The following is a 20,667-nucleotide window of genomic DNA, read 5'->3' as shown; positions in this document are numbered from 1 at the left end:
TCCTGTTGCTGTTGCAACATCATCCAGAAATGCTTAGTGGGACCAAGCTTAGTATTTTATCACTGACCCATGGCCAGGTGGTGGTGAAAGAGTTTCCAGCTGAGGCTGCAAAGACTGTGGGTCGAATAGGCAGGAAAACTTCACCATTGCGTGCTGTTCCAGAGCAGTCCTGCTGCTGGCCAGCAGAAATCTCTGAGGCAGGATTGCTGGCTCCTTACCAGCACACGGAGCTGAAAAGTGCACCCTGGGAACACAGTGCTTGTGCCGACGGTGTTCTTCAATTTGGTTTTACTCTCCCTCTGTGTGCAGATAAATACAGTGCTGTGCCAGCAGCTGTGTGTAGGTGCACAGAGAAAAAGAGGCAGTTGCTCAAACAATGTGGTATGGAGGGCTGGGGAAAAGGCAGGTTGTAAATGTAAAGGACATTTACGTTAAAGGAAGGTGTGAGAGCTGCAGGAAGAGCCAAATTAAAAAAAAAAAAAAAAGAGTACTTCAAGCAGCCAAATTAAACAAGACACAATGGGGGCCAATTTAGCCTCCCAGGCATTTCAAAAGCCCACACCCCAGAGTTCAGGGAGTGCTGAGGGGGAACCATGTGTCCCTCTAGGTCTTATTTAACTTGGCCAGGTATAAGGAACTTTAACTCTTTTGTGACTTGCTGGTTTCCACAGCACCAGCATCTTCCCATTTTTTTTCTTTGTTTCTGGGTGCTTTTTATTGGATAAGTTTTAAATCCTTTTGAAAAGAAATAATTTCTTTTGATTTAAAAAAATAATCATTAGAGGCAAAGCGTAAAGTCATTTCGGTCATACTATCTTGAAGGAAAATAGATACAGTATTTTGGAAAGAATTTGAAATGAAAACACAAAGCCTGATGGGATTTAAATGTAGAAAACCAAAAATTCAGTCTCGCCTCCTTTTTTCCCTTCCCCTATTCATGAGGTCACCATTTCTCAACTCACAGACTATGGCATCTTGCCGGGATACTGAGGCAGCCACCAGAAGAAGTTTTCTTTTGCCTATGAGCACAAAGCAGGATCAAATTGGCCAAGAGAAAATAATCAGAGTGGTTTATTGAAGCTAGAAAGAGAGAAACTTTGTAGAACTAGCCAGAAAAAAACATCCAGAAAATGCAGGCAACCTTTTTGGTCTCTCAAAAATTTGATGCATAAGAATTTGAGAAAAAGGAGGCTGGGTGAAAATGTGTGAAATAGAGAATGTGCATTGAAATTCAGCATTGTTGCTTGTAAATAGCTTGATTGTAGAGGGGTTGTGTGTGCGTGTGTGCATGTCCATACAAAGGATGAGTGTGCAGGTCCCTGCACACACAAGACACGGCAGACCTCAGTCCAACAAAGTTTAACTTTAATCCTGCTTGCAAGCACTTCATTGTGGCAGGCTGGGTCTCTAAAGAGGGAGGGCTGATACTGTTGCCATGTCAGCTCTACGGCTTCTGGGACAAATGATTTTTCTCCTTACTCATACTGTCTGTGCTCAGACCTCAGAAGAGGGTCCTTTGTTCAGCCCTGGCACCGTGTGAGAAAGCCCTAAGCTTTGCATACCATGTAACTCTCAGCCTACCTGAAGAAGAAATGATCACTCTGACACTGCATTGGCCTTGCTTAGTTACAGGTATTTCCCTTTCTAAATAAATTTTAACCCCTTCTGGGGTAAATCAAGAGCATGAGGGGAGTAGGGATTGTGAATATTATTCTTCCCAGCAGATTTCTCTACAGTAAGACCCTGCAAATTCAAAGGATCTCCTGAGCATATTGATAGCTCCTACTTGCTGTGCCACAGCTCAGAACCATAGCATATTTCAACTTAAAAGGAGCCAATAAAGATCATTGATTCCAATTCCCTGCTCTTCTCAGAAATACCTAAAACTAAACCATATGACTGAGAGCATCATCTAGATGCCCCTTTTAGAGGCTTGATGCTGTGATCACTTTCCTGGGGAGCCTCTTCTAGTGACTGACCACCTTGTCAGTGAAGAACCTTTTCCTAATGTCCAATCTGAATTTCACTTGATGCAGCTTCATTCCATTTCAATAAGAGCAGAGTGGTGCACAAATATGTTAACAGTCATGGCTAGCATTAAAAGCTTACCTGTGAAAGCAACAATCTGCTGGTCCCTGGTGTTTATTTCAGATTCCAAAAACTGTCCAACTATATTTACCATAGAATGATAGAGTGGTTGGGCTTGGAAGGGACTTTTAAAGGTCATGTGGTCAAACCACTTGCGATAAGCAGGGACATCTTCCACTAGATCAGGTTGCTCAGTCCTGTCCAACCTGACCTCGAATATTTACATAGAAGGGGCATCCACCAACTCTCTGGGCAACCTCTTTCAGTATCTCACCACCCTCACTGTAAAAAATTTCTTCCTTATCTAGTCTATATCTACTTTCTTTTAGTTGAAAACCATTACCTCTTGTAATATCGCAACAGATCCTACGAAAAAGTCCGTCCTCCTTCAGGTACTGGAAGGCTGCTACAAGGTCTCCCTGGAGCCTTCTCTTCTCCAGGATCAACAACTTCAACTCTCAATGTTTCCTCACAGGAGAGGTGTTCCATGTCTCTGAAAACTCAGCTCAGCTTTTGGGACAACAGTGGTAAAGTGAATGCTTTAACTCTTACCAAAGTCAGGCTGCAGCACAATTATTTTCGGTGTACATTTCTGAGTTATTTTGTTGCTAATTAAGTCCAATGTCAACTTGAGTTGAAGATCCATTTAAAAAATGTGTCTTCATGACAATTTTCCCAATGTGAGAAAGAAAGAGAAATTACTACAAAGGAAAAATTGTACCCATTAGAGAGATTTGTTGAATTTTGGCTCTGGATCTGAATTGTCTCCAAGGAATGGCATTAAGGACATGGAGTCAGTTTGGCTAGTTGGGATAATCCTCTGGAATATGGGAAACATGCTCATCATCAAGATGCAGCTTCTTAAAAATCCAGGCAGGGAAATAGGGAGAGCCTGAGGAGCAGGGGCAGGAGTGAGGGTGACATGGGTACCTGTTAAAGTCACAGCTTGGAAACACACAAGAGAGTCCAGGGTGCAGAAGGGAAGAGGCCATCATCAAGAACATCTGTCCATACTACTGTGGATGTCCAATGCCGAAGCCAGCAGCTAAAGTCTTCAGTTCAGTTGAAGCACATCTGGCTCCCATGGGCATGAATCAGCGGTGAGGAGCACAGCTCCTGCCTGCACAGCAACAGAGCTCTGTCTAAATGTTACCATTCAGTGCTCTAACACCATGCTGACTTTGTTGCTCAGGACAAGACAAGCTCAAGCTGTACCTGACAAGGCTTCCAGCCCACCATGGTGTTAATCACATCATCCAGCATAGTATTAGGGGATACTCCTCTTAATTTTCCTTTCCAGTCTGAAAGCCTCCACCAGCCATGCTCTCAGCTCTGTAAGAGCAAACAGGTGTTTATTTCTGTGCAGTGCTGTGCAGCGCCTTGGCTTGAAGCTGTCCCATACATCTCCTAGACTACACACTGGGACTTTTACCCAGGTTTGCAGTTGTCGACAGTGTCTCTGAAAGCCAAATTATTTGGCTTTTATTCTTTTCTCATTCTCTACTGCTACTTGTATCCTGAATCAGATGGAGCTTCTCAGTCTTGTAGTGATGTTATTCTCCTTACACTGCTTGCAGGAATGTAGGGATGAGCACAGAATGTCTGGCTCTGACACTGACAGATCTCATACTGCTCCCAGGGAGTTGCCCAAATGCTACAAAGATGAACCATATGGGCCGCCCCAGCACTTGAGGCCATTAATAGGAATTTTTGAGCAACTGTGATTGATGAGGCAGCTCTTACAAGTCTGAGATCAATGAAAATGCAACTTGATCTTTTGAACCCAACTCCTTAATTTTTTTGTTCCTTTTTCTGCAGAGAATCCCATAAAAACATTTCTGTGCAGACAAAAGCTGTCTGGGACACTTCATGTGGATTTGTCATGCATTTTCCTTTTGCTCCCCCCTCTGCCCTGTTTGCAGTTTGTTTTTGAGTTTTTCTTCAAGACTTGTACGGTCACAGCACGATCAGCTTTTTCTATAATTGTGATTGGACATTGTCTTGAGGGTGTTTTTTGAGACTTATTATTTTTCTTTTGTTTTCAATTTAATTAATTTACCCTCACAATTATTTGAACACCAAGGAGAAAACAATAGTAAGAAAAAAGAAAAACAAAAGTCACTGAGAAGGGGACAACAGGCTGAACAACCTTCCTGGGAAAGCAGGGAGCCGAAGAAAAGAACAAGAGAGAGGACCATGTCTAATGAGTCTTGAATTATCCAATATTTTTCCCTTAGGATCTGCTGACACAAATCAACAGTAACCAAAACTGCTCCATCTTCCAACATTCTCTATCAGAGAGACCAACGCAGCAGTCATTCCCAGTAAATTTGGATTGAGACAGTCCTCAGCCAAGATGTCAGTAGTCTTCCCTCAGCTGGATGCTCCTGGAATTGAAAGCATCTAAGAGACAGGTAGGTCACTTCTAACTAGAGGAGAAAGAGCCTTGAAAGACAGAGGGAAGGGGCAGCTTCTCAGAATTCCAGGCAGGGACTTAGGGGGAGCTGAGGAGCAGGAGCAGGGAGTGAGGGCAACATGGGGACCTGTATTTAGCTAAAGTCACAGCTTGGGGACACACAAGAGGGTCCAGGGTGCAGGAGGAAAGAGGCCAAAACCAATGCAGTGACGTGGGTGAGTTCGATGGAGCACAGAGAAGTGTGAGGCACAGCAAGAAGAGTGTTCCGGAGTGAGGATGTGAATAGCAAAGGGCTGCAGAGGAGAGGAGGGGTGACCAGCATTAAGGGAAATTGTGAGAAAGGTGAGGGAAAAGCCTTGGAGGGGTTGGTAGGGATGCAGTGGGAGAGGGGGGAAAGCAGAGAGACAAACAACAACTCTCCCCTCTCCAGGGAGGGGAAGAGCAGGAAATGGAGCACATGTTTTATGAAGGACCGACCGCTATATTTTGAACTTGAAACAACAATGTGTAAATCAGGAGTTGGGAAGATGTCCCTTTAGCCACTAAAAAGAAGAAGAAAGAAATAAGTGGAAGCATTGAAAGTCATGTTTAATTACACAATACTTAAACCAATGCCAGTGCAAGAGGGATTCGGAGAAGGGGTGATATTGGTTCTTGGATTAGTAGTACCTGGGGTGGGACATCTTCCCTTCCTTTGGCTAGCTGTGGGCTCAACCAACTCACTGCACAGCTCAAGGCAGAAAAGTTTTAGCAGTGTTTTGGGGCAGGGTTCACATAATGCGCTTCCCGGGAAGAGTGAGGATCTGTTCCCAGAAATACCAGTTTGAGTGCATTTTCTGGAGCACATCAAGCCTTAATGGAGCAACACTCTACTACAAGTGGGGAGGACTTTTTTGCTGCCCTTCCCACTTGACTGCTTGTCATAGGGTGGGGCTTACTCATCAGCTGGCTATGACAAACTGCAACAAATGGGAGTTGGTGGTGTAGGATGCATTGCAGTCCCTTGGAGTTATTCAGCACTTCTGAATCCCTGTTCTTGCCTTTCTTTGGGGCTGTTGGTTTAAGGCTCGGCTAAGAGAAGCACAGAGGTGGAATGACCTGGTTGAGAATGGCATAAGTCTAGGACTTGGGATTTTCAGGCTCAGTTGTAGGCTTAACCCACCCTGGCTCGTACTGCTTCCCTACCATTGAACACCATTGTGAAGGAGTGAGTAACTTGGCAGAGCACACAGCCAACTTGAAAAAAGAGTTGCTGAGGGCATTGATGGGATTGGAAGCACCCAGCTCTCCATAGCCTGTCAAAAGCACAAGAAAAACTGAAGATATTCCCAGGACCCAGTGACACAGCTCAGGTGTAGAGAGCTGGTTACCAAAGTAACCCGGTAACTTACAGTATGTGACCAAAATTCGATTACATTCTGTGTCTCTTTTGCTAGGGAAAGAGTAAAACCTTTCATGTGAACAACACCTGGGATTCTCTCTCACATTATTAGGTTTCTAAAATTAGTCCCTCCAGGACATGATCCTGGACCGGCAGAATGATGGGTGGTTACAGTTGCAGTGCGCTGTTGGGTCCAGCACACACCTCTGGAGTTTGCATCCAGTTCTGGGAGAAGGATAAGCAACAGCTAAGCAATGGAAAGTACTCGTGCACTCTCCAGACCTCAGGTACCCCGAAGTGTTTGGCATTTTGATATTTTCTAGCAGCGGGCACAGGTCCGGCTGCAGCTGTGTGCAACCTGGAGACTTTCATCTTCAAATGAGCCCTCCAATGCTGTCACAATGTGGGTGACTCCCAGGGCCTCTCCAGGGTCTTCTGGAGTACCCAGATCTCTGGTTTTTCAGTCTGTGTTTGACAATGTGGTATCCACAGAGATGCACTCACACTAGATGGGTTCTTCCATTAAAACCTTAATATTTGCAAAATGCAAAGCTCCCTCAACAGAAATATTACACTCATTTATCTGAGGGTGGTGACTCAGACATGCTTTAAGCTCGGGAATATGCCAGTAACAGTGCTACTGACCTGAGTAGTTTGGACTTCATAGTCTTTTCTTTGTAACTAATACAAACTAAGTGTGATTAACATTTTCCTTAAAACCGGTCAGTGGAGCAGTGAGGCATACCAACCTGGCAGCATTAGAAACTGGAGCTGTGTCCCCAGAGAGCAGATGTAGGCTGACAAAAGACAGGGCCAGCTTCTCACACCCACACAGGGCTCTGGCCACACCGCTTGGCCTCACACCCAACTTGGAGTGGCAGCTTTGAGAAGTGAATGGCAAGCTCAGTTGCCACGACTTCCTCAGATGCTGCCTGCAATTACTGAGTCTGCCAAAAGCCACAGAAAGGCAGCCAGATGGCATCACCACATGCTGTCAGGGCTTGTCTCTTGCAAGCCTCTACTGACTGGAAGCCCATTCATTGCCATTCCTCCACTTTTCTGGGTCAACTGCAGCACTGGGTTGAGCTTTAGCAGGAGACCCAAAACAAGCATGCATTGACTCAACTCACCTCCCCTTGCAGACAGTTCCTTAAACAGTGCTTGCTTCACTGAAACTGTATATGGTCTAATACAGTCTCTGTGACTGGTCACATTTAGCCTTTCCCCACCATGAACATTAGGGAAAGACTGAATGGTTGCAGGGACATTCCCTTCAGCCTTGCTCTCTCTGAACCTCTGATTTCTCCTTTCTTTCCCATCTTCCATTCCATTTTTAAAACTTCCTTTAAAATGACACTGACTCTCCTACCTACAGTCACTGCTCTGGTGCTCAGTCAGCCTTGTTGATCCTAGCTGCAAGTGACAACACTTCTCACTCTTTTATATATCGGCTTAACAGCCTGATAACAACTGGGCAGCACAGGATATTCCTGGCACTCTGTGTGTATGCTGTGCGAGGCTTGTAGTATGGCACTAGCTATATTTTGCTGTCTCTTGCTCTTGAGCAGTTACCTTCTGATTGATTGAAAATGACTCATGAGGTTCATATGGTCCAAATTAAGTGAATGCCTGAAGACTCGTGATGCTGTAGATTCCTTAAAGGATTTTAGGCAGAATCTTAATATTTCATTGTATGCCCGCAAACTCCTGAGATTTTTTAGCACAAAACAAAATGCAGGTTTTTCAAACTACAGAAATGTCTCATCAGCTGAGAATCTGAACCCTAATTCCAAGCTCATTTAATAATTTTTGTAGCACACTGTGGTTAATACAGCTATAGAGTAATGTTGTCATGGAAACTTTCAGTTTATCAAGGACATTTCTCCATTTTTCTGTGCTATTTCAAGAATAGAATTGTTCTTCAATAGTGGGGCATTTTCACTAGGTGTTTCTTTAAAATGCATGGTAAGTATCTATGGGACATTGCCATTATCTTGTGTTGCATAAGATATTATGTGTATACAAATATCCATTTAGAGCTCTGCCTGGTGGAGTAATCTCTACTGTCAGTAGTTCTTTTACAAGTTGTCTTAAGAGCTTCTCACCAACTGCTGTCCCTACTCTCAACCTACCCACATCTGCAGCATTGGCCCTGCACTCCTGGTCCATCAGCTCTGCTCCTCATCTCCAAAGAGATGCTCAAGTATTTTCCAGAGCGCATTTGGTGACGTGAGCTGCTGAAGAACAGACAAATATGGCTCCTGGTGTGCAAACTCTTACTGCACTCAACAACACTTTCTCAGAATTGCTGCTAAGTAAGTATGTGAGACTCAAAAAGCTTTGGACAAGAGGCTTGGCTTCTCTATTCTCCATTACCCTAAAACCCTGACCTATATACTGTTTCGGGGAGCTATACTGTTTGTCTGAAAGTCATCCTTACACCCCAGAATTTGCTGTGTAAAAAACTTTACCCTTCCTTAAGTCTTCATTCTTTCATGCTTGAGTCCCCAGCATTCCCAAAGGGTGTTCCAAATGCCTTTAACACTTGGACTGTCCTTTTTGAATTTTAGCAAAGGCTAGAGGGTTTGCCAGTGGTTTTGCTTTCCCAGTATGAGCCAAACATACCTGCCAGATTTCTCGAGAGGGGATGTAAGATTTTCCAATTTCTAAATAGGCCAATGAAGCATTAAAATATCAAAATGTAAAATAAATGTGTTTCATGAAAGGATTCTCTGTTGTCAAGAAAGGAGGGCTGGCTAACACCTGAGGGTGCCGGGAACTTTTCTGCTCTGTGACCAGAGGCTCACAGGAAGTGACCTTTACCAGCCTGGAGGTGCAGGAATGCGGTGGTGCCAAACTTCCCCTCCACGTGTTGTGGGCAACTTAACGGAAAATCCTGTAAATATTGCAAAATGTCATGGATTGTTAGTAGTATTACTATGTCTTTAGATAGAGGCAGGTACTGTGCATTTTATTCTCTGTAACTCTCTTTTCATAACAGTTAACAAGGAAAGAAAAGTCAGAGGTTTCATGCTTACAGGAAGTATATGGTGTCGATGGATTTGCATAGTATTTAGAAGAGCTAGAGTTACATTGCAGTGACGCAGTTCTACAGCACTTGCTAATTCCCTCTTCTCCCCAAATACTTCCTTTTGCCTCCTACCTTTGGTTTTTTGGACATACCCAGTCTTTTATTCCTCTCTCCGCAGGCTGTGTCCAGAGTTACCGAACAGTTGCACCAGGTATGGTCATCTAGACTCTCCGAATGGGAACCCAGACATTTGTCTCTTGACATGTCTTGCCATTTTCCTTTTCATATCAATCTGTTGCTCTCCATTCGTGTATCTATTCCAGAAACTGCAACAAAATAGGTCTTAAAATCCCACTTGACAGCCTAGCAAAGCAGAGCGTGAAGTCTTCCCAGGAGAGTTTGTGCGATGGTGATCTCCACGTCAGGCCTTATATTTGTCCTGTTTCTATACAGAGTTCAGGCTTCACATAGATATTGGTTCATCCTTATACACACATGGCAGCCTGTTACTCTGGAAAGTGCCTGACAGAAGCAGCACAGCTGTTGCAGCACCTTCAGCTCTGATTCTGGTAAGGGGGCAAACCTCCCATGAACCATCTAAGAGTTTGCAAGGGTGACCCTGGAAAATTCCCTGGAAATGCCCTTTCCTCTTTCCACCTTGAGAGCTGGTTTCAATTGCTCTCCTTTTGTGGCAAATGGGGGTAGAGGTGGTGACATCAGGCCCTTCTTGGCAGCTCCCTTTTCACAAGGAAGCATGCGTTCAATTAAAGGATTTTAATTAAAATACTTTTCTGTAGCATCCTGTTTCCAGGCCCTGCTGTAAATTTAACTTGACGTTCTCTCATTTAACAGGTGGGTGAGATTATTCTGAGAGCTGCCAGATGGAAGAAAGCAAAAGCAGGGCTGGCTGCTGAGATAGAAGAATGAAGAGAGGAAGAGAGAGAGCAAAAGAAAGGAGTGGGACAGATATCTGCTGCATATCTGTCAATATTTACTATGCAACATGCTATCCTTTTCTGTGATGGTTCTTCATTGCCATATGCATGTGACTTCTTAAATTTCTTTTGAAGGATAAAAGCAGCAAATCCAGGATCAACACATTTGCATTTGATCTCCTTTCGTTTTAGATTAGAGCAGTTCAGGAGTAACCAATGAATTGCAAGTTATGCAAAATTCAAAATACCCCTACAACTGTCCCCAAAAAAGAAAAAGAACACACTTTAACCTGGAAGCTGGGGAGCAGAGTAACAGTTGTGAGGCTGCAGCGGCAGCCATGGGAGTGGGCTAGTTCACTAGCCGCCCCTTCTGCCACTGCAGCTGTGTCACCACCAGCTTCCAGATGGAACAGGTTTAAGGATATGGGAGAGAGGAGACTGTTTTCAAGAGGTTGAAACTCAGCAGCTAGTAGGAGCAAGGACGAGGAATGTGGAAACCTGCCATTGGGGAGTCTCAGGTAGAAAGGCTGGAGACAAGAGCTGGGTGACTAGGAAGGAAAATGAAAGGGACAAAAGGAAGAGAAAAAAAAGAGGAAGGACAGTCTGGCAAGAAGGAACCTTACGGGGGAGGAACAACCACTGAGGGTTGCTGAGGATAGTGAGTTGACTGAGAAAGCCACAGAGGCAACAAGGAGAGGAATGGGGAGGAAGAGGAACAAGGATCCTTATGCTCTCTGTTTCCCTTTGAAAGTAAGGAAACATAAGGAATTAAAGCCCAAACTTTAAGCTTATGTAGAGGGGTAACAGAACTGATCTCCTTCACTGTGCTATGTTGGACTGTAGTGCTCTAACCCATCCACCACACAGCCTGTGTTGCCAGGGATGAGACCTCCAGAACAATGCAGGGTGGAGGCTGCCTGAGACAGTACCAAGCTGTGGTGCAAGCAAAGAGGATGTTATAAATCCTCAGAAGCACTGCACACTGCTGTCAGAACTCATAGCAGTACTGCACCTAGTCTCACTTTGCACCGATTGCCTGAACCAGCTGTTTTTAAAGGAGACTTTTGCAACATCAGGTTTAGCAGATAAGGTGCCACTGTGGAAAATGTCTAGTAAGCATTGTCTTTCCTCTTTCCGTTTGGTATAGATTGGTCTAGCTCCAGCTTCAGAGGTCTGGATCTTTCAAAGCTGTTGATTCCCTCTTTAGATTTGCTGTTCTGACTCTAGAGACCTGCTAAATAAATCCACCATCTGCATGATTTGGTTGCAAATTGATAAACTTGAAATTGTCCAGCTAAGCGCTGAGAGTCCTCATGTTTTCCTCACAAAGAATGGGATTTCAGACAAGACCTGTGATTGGGCTTTGCCTCCATTTAGCAAACTGAATATTTCAAGATACACACAAACTGAAACATTTCAATATACACCCAAACTGAAACATATGGTTTTGATTCTCCAAAAGGGAAAAATCCTGTATAAAACAAACTCCCATTAAAAAAAAAAAAAAAAAAAAAAAAAAGAAAAGAAATTTAAAAAAAAATCCATCTTTTCAGAGGAAGATTCTTTATCAAAAGGACAGTATAGACATTTGTAAAAGCTGAAACTTACATCAGAAAGTCATCAAGTGGTTTGCTCAGCAAACATACTTTTATCAGTCACTTTGTAACCACTGCCTAAAAAGACATCTTATTTTTTTTTTCCAACAGGATCTGCTCTCCATATTATTACACCAATGGTATTTAATTGCATCGGTATCCTTTAATTCTTTACCAGTCATGTCTCCTATGTGTCTTTCTATAATTTTCCCTGGGATTAATGCCAGGTTAATGTGCCTGTGTTTGCTTGAGCAACCAAATTTATCCTCTTGAAAACAGGAAAAACAGCTAGCTTTTTTTCCACTTGCATTTGGAAGTGTCTTGCTCTTCCAGGACCTGTGAAATACCAATAGGAATACCTCAGAGTGCTCTTCAGCAAGTCTCTTTTAAGGTCTTTTCTAAAATGTACCTGGTCTGTGAACGTTAAAATATTTAATTATAGTAATTGTTCAGAACCTTCTCAAATTATTCTTGGAAGTATTTTCAGAGATTCACAGGGATGACTGACTTGTATCACATGTTGCCCAGATAATTTCACATTAAATTCCAAGACTAAGACTGAAGCCTGACCAAAGCCAAGGAGAAGGCAAGGCAAAAGCCTCTGACAAGCTCTGTGCCCACATCCCAGCAGGAGCAGGGAAACCCTCCATGAACACAACTGACAGCCCTGCAAACAAAGTGCACTTTGTACTGCAGAAGAAGGTGAAACTACCTTCAAGACTATGCCAGTGTGACCTTGAGGAAGCCTCGTCTTCACCTCAAGTAAATCAGAGACTATGTCCCTGAACAAAGTGGCACAGGGTCTCATCCTCAGGCATCTACAGTAGAAGTGCTTTGGAGCACAACCAGCTCCCAGTCACAGAGCTATCTTCAACTTTTGACAATTTCTCAGCCCTCAGGAAAAAGCAAAGCAAGAAAACAAACATTATGTCTTTCCCCAAGAGCCTGAAAGCACACCAGAATATGTCTGGTCAGCAGAACATCAAAGAGAAACACCCTCCTGGTACCTGCAAGGAACTAGAGGAAAACCGAACAAGCTGTATTTGCTTTCAGCTGTTGCTTGTTTAGAGAGTTATATAGAACCGAAGGGGTTTTCAGCATTCTGAGGGCAAAGGGAGATAATTTTTTTCACTGAGAACTTCAATGCATGTGACTTTGTCTGAGCAGTTGATTTACAAACTGTGGGCTCTCATGCTGGAAACTAAACGGGCATCTGCAAACCAAAATTTTCTTGGGCCTCTATTCTTTGTTAAACTCCAGAACAAAAGAATCCTTCAAAAGTTCAAAATTTTTGAGATTCACAAGATTTGTGAGAAGAGTATGATTCAGGATGTTCCCTTCACTACTTCAAAAAACCGTTCTTTAATTTAAGTAGCTTCTGTCTCACACCTTAAATTGCTACAGACTGCAAACTTTTTATTTAATATCAGACATAATAAACCGCACCACACTGCTTTATTTTGTCTGTATAACTGGAATATAATGTGAACTGAACACTTGTGACTTTAAAGTTTTGCTGTTAAAGAGGCCTGTATTCAAGCAAGGCTTTGGGAGGTTTCTTGAGTGTTGGTTTTTTTGTTGGTGGTTTTGTTGTTGTTGTCGTTGTTGTGGTGGTTTGGTTTGGTTTTTTGTTCCTAATATACTTTTAAATGTTCTCTTTAAAACCACATTGGTCACTTTTATTTTTAAAACAGCATTATTTTGACTTCTCATACATGTATTTTTAATTTATAAATTATATTAACTACCTGCTGCTTTCTCTTTCTCTATTGTGTTATCTGACAGATTGTCATTTAAACACTACTTTCAGGTAGCCTTTTAACCAGGGTGATTTCCATTCATCTATATTTCCATCCATATCCAACAAAATACATTTTACACATGCTCATGGTGATTTCTTGTGAGCGTTCATCTGGTAGGGGTTCCACAAAGGGGGTCCTAGGCTTCACTGGGCTTTTAAAAGTTTTCCATTCTGAAATATGTATGAGCATAGGAAATGGCCTTTAGAGTTTTAATTTAAATTAATTTACTATTTCATGCAATGCTGTTTGCATGTGACAAAATACACTTTTGCCACCACTGGTGATTGAAGCTACCACTGACCTTTAGGTTATTTATTAACTCCTTGTCCAGCATAAAAGTTGATACTGAACTATCTCATCCCGGATGCAGGACACTGCATGTAAAGAAATTAGCACCTATTATTTTTAGAAACTCTTAGAAGTTTTGTCACTAGTAACATGAGAAGTCCAGCAAATACTCCCCAAGTTCTTCTAGGCCAGATGGCTGTCATTTCCCATCCTTAGTGAAATCAGTTAGACCTTTAGCCCACATGAATTCAAATTTTGTGATTCTGAAACAACAGTGACTCTTCAGTACTTTACAGCCTCTCTGATGTCTGGAGACACAGCCTCTCTGCTGCTATCCCTGTGGGACAAGTTGTAGCTGTGAATTTTAAAGCCTTTGTTTGGCTATTATCCCATACACAAGTGGAATATAGAAACTTTCATTCATGCACACAGAGGCATCTTAGAACTTGGATCCCATCAACTGGTTTGGGAAAGGTGCCTCAACATCTTTACTTTTACATGCCACTGCTGAGTGTACAGTCATCTCAGGTCAACAATTGTCATCCTGGTCTGACTTCAAGCTCATCCATCTCCTTTTGACACAGATTTCTGTCTGTGGCCAAAGCTCAAAGGAGCACAACTTGGAAGATTTCCTGTAATTTTGTATGTACAAATGTCAGCTAAAATAATTTTTTGAAGTTTATGTGAACACCAGTTATATTTCTGGTGCTATTGCTGTAATAACTTGCCTACTGGATTAGTTATTCCAGATACTGCCAATTTTTAAACATTTGGACTCTGTTTTGTGACACAGACCACTGCTCAGACCTCTTCGTCTCCCATAACCTTGTTTTTCCTGAGGAGAAAAAAGGGATAAAGTGATTTAGGAAGAGTTAATGCCCCTGAACAGATGCACCAGCAAGAGATGTGACAAAATGTCAAGTGGAATGTGCCTGAGGGCTTGGAATTTGGCCATGGAAGCAGCAGATGAGTCCCCAGGATGGCATGTCCCCCAGAGGCCTGGCATGCTTTGGTGACAGCTGTGATTTTTATGACCCGGCTTCGATGACAGTTTGGGAGGGGTCAGCTCTGCTCTTTTCTGACAGGAATTCAGTTTGTCATCAGATTCTAAAATCCCTCTGATTTATGGCATTAGCCACTGCTGGCATTTTATTCAGATACATGTCTTCTCCCCACTCCCTACAGAATGGGAGGTTAAGGTCCAAACCTTGATGTTCAAATTAAACTAATCATGAGGAAAAGGGAAGTGGTAGGTCATGAAGAGACAGGAAACACCAAGAAGACCTAGCTCCAAAAATCTCTCATTAAGAACACTTCATCTGAAAACAAACAGCTCTTCCACTGCTATTTGAACACCAAATCTTCTATTAACCTCCACAGTCCATAACCTGCCAAGCTTACGGACATTTCAGGGAATTAAAAGACGACAGAGGCATACCCTTTGGTACCATGTCCCCTCATATGTGCCAGTGACAAAGCAACCTTACAGAAAGGTGATTGCTTAGAACAAAAGCTTTAAGGGTAGGTGTCAAATGCCTTCCAGCCACACAGGGGAAGGGACATGTCAGCATAGCACTCCTCAGCTTCTCAGTTCCCACTTGGTGTGACCATGGTGTGTTTTTCTGTGGTCACTTAGCACCCAGCAGGGGACTCGTGGCAGCTGTGGGCAGTCATTAAGGATACAGTCAGCTTCAGTTTTCCTTCTGGGTTTTCCAACCACTGAAATATTGGGGTTTATTTGCAGGCCTGGTAAGACACAGTAGCACAAATAGTTCTCCTGCAAGCCAAGAGCCCAACTCCTATCAACACCGCCATTTAATTCACATCTTAAAGGAAGATGTTACAGAACAAGTCAGGTCCATTCTGATGACTCTCTCAGCTCCCTCCCACAGGCTTAAACAAGGTGCAGAGAAGGTTGTTTCTTTCTAATACCACCTTCTCACTCTTTGCTTACCTTACAGGTACAGCTCTCTTACAAACCAGAGGTGTTAACTGTCTCCTGCAGGAAATCCAGTCCTATTGAGGCTTCCTAGCAGTTGGAAGATACATCCACATGTAAAGAGATGAGGCTTTGCTCCAGTTGTTCGCATGAACTCCATTATAAATGTGGCTGCATAACCCTGGGACAGAGGATAGAAACTTCAGGGATCACTTTTTGTGGAGATGACATTTTAAAGCACTGGATACCTTGTGGCTGAACTGTGTGTGTTTTGTGGGATCAAGAGGAGCCGAGTGATAGGAATTCTCAGCATGACACTCGACACTCTTCTAGCAAAATATATGTATGTTCTGTTTGGATGCACCACCATTATTGCTTGGCATCCTCCTCCCCCTGGGCTTGACATTTGCCTTCATCTTTCCTCCTTATATTCTTCCACATGGCATTATTAGCAGTCTGATTAGAAATTCCTTCCATTCCCAGTTCTTTGCATGTTTGTGAAGGCATGATCTTATAAACTCTCCAGTGGTCCATTGAATTTTCCAGACAAAAGGTATAAGGGTATAATTTGCTACTGTAAATTTTTAATGAAGTGAGTAAAAATTAAAGAAAACAATAAAGATAAAATATATTCAACTCACTTTTTATCAAGCATAACTCAAAGGCATGTCATGCTCACATTTCTCATTGAAAGTCATCTTACCACAGGTTTTTACCTGACAGAAACACTTACTACTACACAACTGATTAAAGGGATTTTACAACAGCTTTCCCACAAAATTTACTTGAGATGTTTGGCAAGTTTCTCTTTGTCCAGGCAGAGGAGAAAATGTAAGTATTCCCAAGAGTAAGAGGAGCAATTCAAATCAATCAAGTATTTTTTTACCAAAATGAAAAAGCCTGGGAGAATTATGGTAGAACAGCAAGAGGAAGTTCAACTCAATCCTTGCCCACAAAGGATGCAGGAGACACAGAGGGTCCCATGAGGTCTGCCACATCTCCTGGGGACTTGCAAATAAAGCTGAGCTGGCCCTTGCTGTGGAAACATTCCAGTTCATTTTTTTTATAAACCAGCTACGGTTTCAGTCTACTGAAAAACTTCATCTCAGTAAGAAATGTCAGGTAGAAGTCAGTTAGGAAGTCTCCGTGCTTCTGATGCAGTGGAAAACCGCATTTTATCATCCATTTAACAGACAGAAAAATATTTCAAGATATCAGACTTTTCTGGTGAATGGGTCCTACAGATTCCAACTGTGTTTACGTATAGAGAGTTTTTATTTCATTTGCCATTCTGGGGCTTTAGTAGTCATGTTATAGCACTTTACACGATTAGCTCTGTGTGAGAGATGTGTATGAATGGCAATGAAAATCTATTCCATAGGGACCATTCTGCTTCCTTTATGGCTATTTTGGTTTATGTTCCAGTTGTCATCGTAATATACAACTGCCTGATCAGATAGCAAATGCTCCCTAGAGACCTCAGGATGCTGCATGCATTTGGAGACAGCATGAGACAGGAAAGGCCAATGCCACATGAAATAGAAGAATACATTTTTTATTAATAGTCTAAATATTTTTTCCCTGATTTTCAAGTGTCTGAGTTCAGTAGGCACAATTATCTTGTTTTGTTAGTTAGAGGAATAGCAAGGTCGAAGCACAGGCTTTGGGAGAGAGAAGTGGTCAAAAATTGTGGGAAAAATAAAGGACCGATCAACTACAACAGCTAACATGATCAGAAAGTGTGAAATACTGGTCTGAGGGCCCAAAAGACTCCCAAGTTCCACAGCCATTTGAATAAGGAATGAGAGTTTCCATACCATCTTAGACTCCACAACACTTCACAGATTTATTTTTTTTTCTTTCCCTGAGAAATGTTTTCCAGATTTTCTCTATTCCTGGCTCTTGCCAGTGATACAAATACCACAAGAACAGTCTATCTCAAAAGTGTTCTGGCAAACAATTCAGGTGCTGGCTAAGAATCTAATGCGTATTGGCTACATTAGGCTTTTATAATGTGTCAGCTAGTCCCTGATAGCTATCATATGGTGATAACGATTATTCAGTCCAAGCCCTAAATGAGATGGAGAAAGCGCATGTGTAAAGTGGGAAGCCATCTCTGCAACCATGCTCTCATTTCTACACTTGATATATTTCCTGGAAAAGGGGTGAATTCAGTGTCCCAGGCTGTTACCACTGAGAAAGGACCTTCTCTTCCCATCCCTATATTTATGGGTTCGTCACCACTATTTGTCACCACTATGTCTTCACCTTTTTATTTTTCCCGGCTTAGTGATGCAGAGGTTGTGAACAGCTTAGTGCAACTCACATCTCTCTGTAAAGTAGATAATGATCCCAATGACCGCTGGAGAAAATTGATTGTGTTGGAATGAATGAGCCACTGCTGGACTGATGAACCTCGCTGAAGGCAAGGTTTGCACACAGGGGCTGATATTTTGGCATTGCACATCATGCATAATTTAATACTGGGAACCCAGAAGTGTCTGACTGGGCTTTGCAGAGAGCCAAACCACTCTGTTTTGCATGTCAAATTAACTACCCAGTAGTGAGCTACCCCAGCTAAATGATCACCCGTTGGCCAGCTGCCACACCACAAAGCTCCCCATACAACTGTCTCAAAAATGGAAACTTGTTATTCAGGAGCTGCCCTGTGAATACCCGTTCTGTCAAGACTGGAGGGAAATATTTGGGGCAGGCAGGCTGAGAAAACAGAGAGGTGTTAGGTGTCAGAATTGATTTAAATGGGCTGCAGCTTTGCATGGGAGCAATGGAGCTCAGCAGCCAGAGGATGGGAGGTAGTCAGGGTGGGGGGCTCAGGGGCAGAAGAAAATGTGCTAGATATAAGACTCAGATGCCTGAGAGGGTCTTTTGGAGCCAAAAACAGAGTATTGTCTGTTCCCACTTGACTTCCTAATCCTCACCAGCACTCAGAGGCAATTGCCTTCTGTTGCTGGTAAACCAACAGAGGTTGCTCCTCGGGGACCTAAACAGATTTGAGGCAAGCAACAGGCACCCTAGATAAATATGTTCATCATAAATATCTTTCAGTCTTCTTCCAAAGCTGTTTTGAAACTGTTTCCACATTTAGTTAAGTTATCTACAATAAATTGTTTCCTTCCTATCTTGCACTGAGCCATCTCCTTCCTAGGTTTACACTAATTTTCCTCTCTCTTCCACAGCCTGAGCATTTTTAGAAGTTCTGAGCATTTTTAGAAGGCTTTCTAACTTACTGTACCTCTCAGTAAAAGACCCCTTACCATATTTCCTTCCTCTTTTTGATATCCAATAGCGTTACATACAAGAAATCTTTCTAAAACCCATTTTATATCAAGCTAGTGTAAATCCAGTTATCTATTGTGCTACATTTCACTGCCACGTTTGCATTTACATTATTTATTTGTTTATAATAATAAAGGTAAGTTTATTGTAATTTATTTTTACTTTCTAAATATGAAGATGCTCAACTCTTTGATAATAACTTTGCTGGCCACAATCTGTTGTGTGACAGTCTGATATGTCACCCCGAGTTGGGCTGGTTTAGTATTTTTTGTTACACCACTCTGTTAGCATTCCTGATGACTTTGGTTCCTTCCTTTTCAAACATGTCACTCTGCAGGGTCTGCGAGTGTACAGTAAGACTGCCATAACTTATCAGATCTTCAGCTTTAGAAACACCCATCATTGCAGGCTTGATGTGACATCTCTGGTAAATAGTTTGCTCAAAGATCTTTTCTGAACTTCCTCTTTCTTCTCTCACCTGGAAGTCTGTCATGCTTACAACCATTTTTGTCACCTGGCACAAACCCTTTCCCCACGAGTTAACCAGAGTTGTTCTTTATCTGGACAGTTCCACCAGTATGGCCACAGTGCAGGCTAGCAGTATGCAATCAATGCATCCTACCAGATTTGGATTTGCTATTCTGACAGCTGTGCAATTGTCAACAAATTCTCATATTGTTCATTTGATAGCATGAAATGCAAACATTTCGAAAATAGCTTGTGAATTTTCACTTGCCCACTTGAGCCACGTGCACATATGGGGTATGAAATATTTTGAAATCACAAGCCCAAATGCCATAAAATTCAAACACAGTTACCTTGTATGCAGAGAAGTAGTATAGTCTATATGTTCGTGAACTTGCTACTGGCTTGAATTAAAGGCCTGGCTGTAAAATCAAATTCTAGAAATTAAAAAGAGTAAATCTCCGCTCCTCCCCTCAGCAACTCTGCTGAGTTACAAGTTTCGAAGGAAGGTCAAGGTCACTTTCAAAATGTGGCTCTTCATGTAAGGCTATCAACCAAAGAAAATATTTTTCTTCCTAAAAGCTCATAACAACACAGGCTCCCATCAGAAACTGAATCACATTGCTTTTACCATCACGGAACCTTTCTGTTTCATAAATCTGATGCCTACTTTGCATCAGCACTGGGACAAAAATCTAACACCAGGTCCAAGGGTCTTTAACTACTCTGCATTAGGTGAGGAGACAGCTTTACACATAAGAAAACAGTACCTTTGAAGTCTTTCCACATAGTCTACCTGCCTGTTCCTTTTTGGCCTTTTAGTGGCTATCAACAGGATGAGTAAGGTGGCTTGTGGCCGACACACTGAAATCTCACTTCCCTACTTCTCAGCTTTCCAGAGAATATCATATATATATGATATAGGACTGACAGAGATCTTTCCCATGCTGCTGGTCTTTGAGGCACAAAGTCTTTCCATCCTTTCAACCTGATCAATATTCTTGCTTGACTTATGTTGCCCTTTCCTTCTTCCAGAATTTCCAGCCTTTCTCCCTAAAAACATGAGCTACATCCAAGGGACACTTTTTTCCTAAAGAAGGTAGAAATTGTCTGGTGGTGTTAACACTGCATATGCTCTCTCGAGGAAGGCATTCTCACAGCTTCCTCCCCATCTAACCTGGGCAGAGCTCTTGTCTGCCTACCAGAAGGCTGTCAACAGACAAATTCAACAGCTTAATTCAGGGACGTGAGATTTCTGTGTGACATTGTATAACACAGGAACTTTCACAGCTTGCAGTTTACCTAGAGGTGTAATTCTAAAACACTCCCTAAAACAGTCCCACTATAGCTGTTCTTAGAGCACTTCCCAGCCCCATATTCTTCCTGAAATTCACGGTGGCACTACCCCAAACTATGTCTCACAAGGAAGA

General features: G+C 42.5%; 1 long non-coding RNA gene across 2 annotated transcripts in view; it reads right to left on the bottom strand.

Moving 5' to 3' along the window:
- The window catches only part of LOC135409265 (uncharacterized), a 42,317-nt gene that overhangs the window by 2,378 nt on the left and 19,272 nt on the right, over nt 1-20,667 (bottom strand). The window contains exons 3-4 of one of the 2 annotated variants that reach the window (XR_010428129.1): nt 9,069-9,242; nt 2,432-8,781 (exon numbers count right to left, since the gene is read on the bottom strand). The exons of the other annotated variant lie outside the window; for it this stretch is intronic. This is a non-coding gene — a long non-coding RNA (uncharacterized LOC135409265). The remainder of the gene's footprint in view (nt 1-2,431; nt 8,782-9,068; nt 9,243-20,667) is intronic. 2 annotated transcript variants of the gene reach the window in all.

Source organism: Pseudopipra pipra, chromosome 2 (genome assembly GCF_036250125.1).
Source record: "Pseudopipra pipra isolate bDixPip1 chromosome 2, bDixPip1.hap1, whole genome shotgun sequence".
NCBI classification, from domain to species: domain Eukaryota; kingdom Metazoa; phylum Chordata; class Aves; order Passeriformes; family Pipridae; genus Pseudopipra; species Pseudopipra pipra.
Note: the sequence above shows the minus strand (reverse complement) of the source record. Positions and strands in the feature narration are given on the sequence as shown.